The sequence below is a fragment of the Tachysurus vachellii genome, chromosome 9, assembly GCF_030014155.1.
Source record: "Tachysurus vachellii isolate PV-2020 chromosome 9, HZAU_Pvac_v1, whole genome shotgun sequence".
Taxonomy (NCBI): domain Eukaryota; kingdom Metazoa; phylum Chordata; class Actinopteri; order Siluriformes; family Bagridae; genus Tachysurus; species Tachysurus vachellii.
The window spans coordinates 25,993,164-25,999,163 of record NC_083468.1 but is presented as its reverse complement, the minus strand read 5'-3'; the positions used below and the strand labels follow the sequence as shown (position 1 = coordinate 25,999,163).

The window sequence follows — 6,000 nt, the reverse complement described above, 5'->3', positions numbered from 1 at the left end:
TCACGGACATGACTGTGCCGTTACCCAGCAGCACACTTGTACACACACACACACACACACACACACACACACACACACACACACACACACACACACACACACACACACACACTGCCAGCCCCTACCCACACTCCTTCTGTTTGCCTGGTTGCTAATGGTAACAAGAGGAAGGCAGAGAAATAACAGCGTTAATGAAATCTAATTACAACACTAAGCTTCCTTCAAGTCCCGAATGTGCTCTTTTTTTGTAGCATTCAAAACTCACACACACACACACACACTCACACTCACACACACACACACACACACAGACGCACATGTTTCTGTCATCATATCAACTGTGGCCCCAATTACAGCTGTCAAGTCAGAGCAAGATGCATTAAGCGTATGACATATGACAGCATGCAAAATTACACAACTTCACAAGTGAGAACAACCATCAAGAGAGAGAGAGAGAGAGAGAGAGAGAGAGAGAGAGAGAGAGAGAGAGAGAGAGAGAGAGAGAGAGAGAGAGAGAGAGAGCGAAAGAGAGACATAGAGAGAGAGAGAGAGAGAGAGAGAGAGAGAGACAGAGAGAGCGAAAGAGAGACAGAGAGACATAGAGAGAGAGAGAGAGCGAGAGGGAGACAGAGAGAGAGAGAGAGAGAGAGAGAGAGAGAGAGATATTATATATATTGGCAAAAGTATGTGCAAAACTGACTTTATGCTTATTCGACATCTACATCTAAGAAAAGAGAAGATAAGAAAAGAGAAGAGAAGAGAAGAGAAGAGAAGAGAAGAAAAAAGAAGTAGAGATGATCAGGGGTGCACAAACTTTTGCCCATATACTGTAGCTCTGCTACATCACCCTTGATTACAGCAAACTGTCTGGAAGTGTGGCATCAAATACGATCTTCAGCTTCTGAAGGTCATGAAGCCTCACTGGAGTTTCCAGCTGGAGACCTTTTGTGTCCACACACACACATGTAGTGAAGCTTAAAGAAGTGTGACATGTTGTACAAATGTCTCTGAGCTGTTAAGGTCTAACAGAGAGATATACAAACCGCACATCCAACAACAGGAGGGTGCCAATATTTATGAAAAGCAGCATTATGTTATTTCTCTGAGGAGTGTCAGTACTCATGGAGTCTCTTCATGCTGAGTTCCGTGTTAATTCATTAAGAAGGTTTACATTAGTGATGAGCGATTATAATTCTCCTGCTGAAATAAACACATCTGGACTTTTGCGCCCGGCTCGTAATGTTCCAGAAGGTTCCGGCTGCGCGGCTCCTGACACATCTGGTTCATCTCTCTCAATTGGTTTGGGTGAAAGCTCGACTCTGGCATCATTACACACACACACACGTCGCTGGCTAATTACAGCTGTCAGAAATGATTTAACCAAATCAGAAGGCTATGGAGGGCACTGCTAGTGTACACACACACACACACACACACACACACACGCACACACACACACACACACGCACATGTACACACACACACACACACACGCACATGTACACACACACATGTACACACACACACACACACACACACACACACACACACACACACACACACACGCACATGTACACACACACACACACACGCACATGTACACACACACATGTACACACACACACACACACACACACACACACACATGTACACACACACACATGTACACACACACACACACACATGTACACACACACACACATGTATACACACACACACACACACACACGCACATGTACACACACACACACACACACACACACACACACATGTACACACACACATGTACACACACACACATGTACACACACATGTACACACACATGTACACATACACATACACACACACACACACGCACACACATGTACACACACACACACACACACATTTACACACACACATGTACACACACACACATGTACACACACATGTACACACACATGTACACACACACACACACACACACATGTACACACACACACACACACACACACACACATGTACACACACACACACATACACACACACATGTACACACACACGTACACACACATGTACACACACACACACACACACACACACACATGTACACACACACACATGTGTACACACACATGTGTACACACACATGTACACACACACACAAATACACACACAGACACAAACACACACACACACACACACATGTACACACACACACAGACACACGCACACACACATGTACACACACACACGTACACACACAGACACACACACATGTACACACACAGACACATGTACGTACACACACACACACACACACACACACACACACACGTACACACAGACACACACACACATATACACACACACATGTACACACACAGACACACAAACACAGACACACACACACTTGTACACACACACACACACAGATACACAGACACACACACAGACACACACACAAACACACACAGACGCACACAGACACACACACGCACACACAGATACACAGGCACACACACACATAAACACACACACAGACACGCACACACACACACGCACACACACACGACACACACAGATACACAGACACACACAGACACACACACAAACACACACAGACGCACACAGACACACACATGCACACACAGATACACAGGCACACACACACACATACACATACACACACACAGACACGCACACACAGACACGCACACACACACGCACACACACACGCACACACACACGCACACACACACACACAGACACTCAAACATCGACAGATTAAATTCAATCACTTTGATGCTTTGATGCAACAGACAAAAACTGTGATTGTCTCTCTACTTCCTCTTATGTGGAATATTAAGTATGTGTGTGTGTGAGAGTGTGTGTGAGAGTGTGTGTGAGTGTGTGAGAGAGAGAGCGAGCAAACGGATGTTCGTTTAAATCATGTGGAGAACAACAGAGCGCCCACGTTGTGCCCACTTCCACTTCCTTTAAAAACCACAAATGGAGTGTGTGTGTGTGCGGGTGTGTGAGTAGCTGTGTGTGTATTGATGTGTGTGTGTAGATGTGTGTGTATTGATGTGTGTGTATTGATGTGTGTGTAGATGTGTGTGCATGTTTATCATTGAGTCACACAACATCTATGTTCTAACCCAGTCACTGACATACATTCACTCACGCACACTGGCATGCTCTCGTGGTCACCATTACGAGTGGCTTTCTCACACACTCACACACTCACACACACACACTCACACTGAGTGATTGCGTGCATGGCACAGTCACACTGCGAGTTTCCCACGTCTTATAAATGGTCGATACGGAAATGAGAAACCGCCACAGCACCTACATTGAGACACATCCAGGCTGCTGCACCTACATCACAACCACAGATACACACACACACACAGCTGCACACACAGCTGCACACACACACACACACACACACATGCATCACATGCAACGCAATCAAAATAAACACACATAACCCTGAACATACGGCCCAAAAGTATTGCCACCCTTACCGAGAACCAGAGGAGTCGTTTGTATGAGCAAAACACTACACACAAAAGGTTACGCTGTAGAACTCAACACCGGATCGTGAACTTAGATATTTATAGTTAAACCTTACACTTAGGGTTATAACCTTACACTCTACTTTATATTTGAGGATTTGATCTCGGACCAAAGCAGGTTTGGGTCCGAGATCAAATCCTCAAATATAAAGTAGAGTGTAAGGTTCTGCACAAAGGAAGAGGATCCAAAATCGTCTATGGGGGGGAGCACGGTGACTTAGTGGTTAGCACGTTCGCCTCACACCTCCAGGGTTGGGGGTTCGATTCCCGCCTCCACCTTGTGTGTGTGTGGAGTTTGCATGTTCTCCCCGTGCCTCGGGGGTTTCCTCCGGGTACTCCGGTTTCCTCCCCCGGGCCAAAGACATGCATGGTAGGTTGATTGGCATCTCTGGAAAATTGTCCGTAGTGTATGATTGCGTGAGTGAATGAGAGTGTGTGTGTGTGTGTGCCCTGTGATGGGTTGGCACTCCGTCCAGGGTGTATCCTGCCTTGATGCCCGATGACGCCTGAGATAGGCACAGGCTCCCCGTGACCCGAGGTAGTTCGGATAAGTGGTAGATAATGAGTGAGTGAGTGAGTGAGTGAGTGAGTGAGTGAGTGAGTGAGTGAGTGAGTGAGTGAGTTGAGACACGGTGCAAAACGTCTTCGCACGTCGTCTGTCTGTGGAACGTCTGGAGAAGCGAACAGGCTCTTTGTACAGTAGATGTAACACAGACATTAATGCTCTAACTGCAGTATTAAACCAGACAGATTATTACTCGTGTTATTCACTGGTGCACGTTACTCTAGCAGGTGCCGATATTTATGATGCCCGAGAGATTCGATTCTTTATTTTTTTTGCAGAAGTTCTTTTGCACGAATGAAAAAGATTTTCAAAACGTTGTAGCGGTGAAATAAAACACGGCCTCCGTGTGACTAGAACAAATAAAAAGACGCTGGATGTTTTGAAACGGGGTGAAAACCACAGATAAATGATCAATGCCCTTCTTTTTCTTCCTTCCCTGTACAAACAGTTGCTAGATAATTTCTCAGCAGTCTGCTGGCACCACAAGCAACACATCAAGTTTCACTATGAGTACGAGTTTTTTTTTAACTCTGCTTTGTGAGGCTGAGAGGAGTCTCAACTGTCACACACTTCTCCCTCTGCTCTGTGCTTTTCGTCGTCGCGAGCGCTGAGAGAAATGTTTGCTGTTGAATTTTACGTCGAGCTTCTTCGCGTCACGCGGCTGTCAGTCGTGAACACGAGGGTGTGAGGACACAGATGGACGGGTGGAAGTGAAAATTCGGGGAGGACGACAGGCGGCGGCGATAACAGAAGTTGTTTGATTATTTAAGGCATGCTGTAGCGTCGACTCGCTTACCGTTTAAATCATGACGACGGCTTATCGGGAGAGCGTGAGCGTCAACTGCCCGTGCTTTCTGAGTGGGAGGGGCATGCTCTCTCTCTCTCCTGTCAATCACAGTGATACCAGCTAATAATGAGTGAGAACAGAAAAGAAAGTAAATAGAGCACCTCATAGTCATAGCAGTATTTGTAGCTGAATAAGACACAGTGATATTCCTGAATTTTACCCTGGGGATCAGTCAAGTTTTTCTGTCTGTCTGTCTGTCTGTCTGTCTGTCTGTCTATCTATGTATTTGCCTGTCTGTCTACGTGTCTGTTTGTCTGTCTGTCTGTCCGTCTGTCTGTCTATGTATCGGCACATAGGGATGTAATCAGGTGCTGCATGGGAATCAGCAATGCTGTCTTTATATCTGCCTGTCTGTCTACATGTCTGTCTGTCTGTCTATCTATCTATGTGACCGTCTGTCTATCTATGTTTCTGCCTATCTGTCTATGTGTCTGTCTGTCTGTCTATCCATGTATCGGCACATAGGGATGTAATCGGGTGCTGCATGGGAATCAGCAATGCTGTCTTTATATCTGTCTGCCGTGTCTATGTGTCTGTCTATCTGTCTGTGTGTCTGCCTGTCTGTCTACATGTCTGTCTGTCTGTCTATCTATATATCTGCCTGTCTGTCTATGTGTCTGTCTGTCTATCTATATATCTGCCTGTCTGTCTATGTGTCTGTCTGTCTGTCTATGTGTCTGCCTGTCTGTCTATGTGTCTGCCTGTCTGTCTATGTGTCTGCCTGTCTGTCTATGTGTCTGTCTGTCTGTCTATGTGTCTGCCTGTCTGTCTGTCTGTCTATGTGTCTGCCTGTCTGTTTATGTGTCTGCCTGTCTGTCTATGTGTCTGCCTGTCTGTCTATGTGTCTGTCTATCTGTCTGTGTGTCTGCCTGTCTGTCTACATGTCTGTCTGTCTGTCTATCTATATATCTGCCTGTCTGTCTATGTGTCTGTCTGTCTATCTATATATCTGCCTGTCTGTCTATGTGTCTGCCTGTCTGTCTATGTGTCTGCCTGTCTGTCTATGTGTCTGCCTGTCTGTCTA

General features: G+C 45.9%; 1 protein-coding gene across 1 annotated transcript in view; it reads right to left on the bottom strand.

The window, feature by feature from the left end:
- The window catches only part of lekr1 (leucine, glutamate and lysine rich 1), a 99,408-nt gene that overhangs the window by 74,070 nt on the left and 19,338 nt on the right, over positions 1-6,000 (bottom strand). The window lies entirely within an intron of this gene.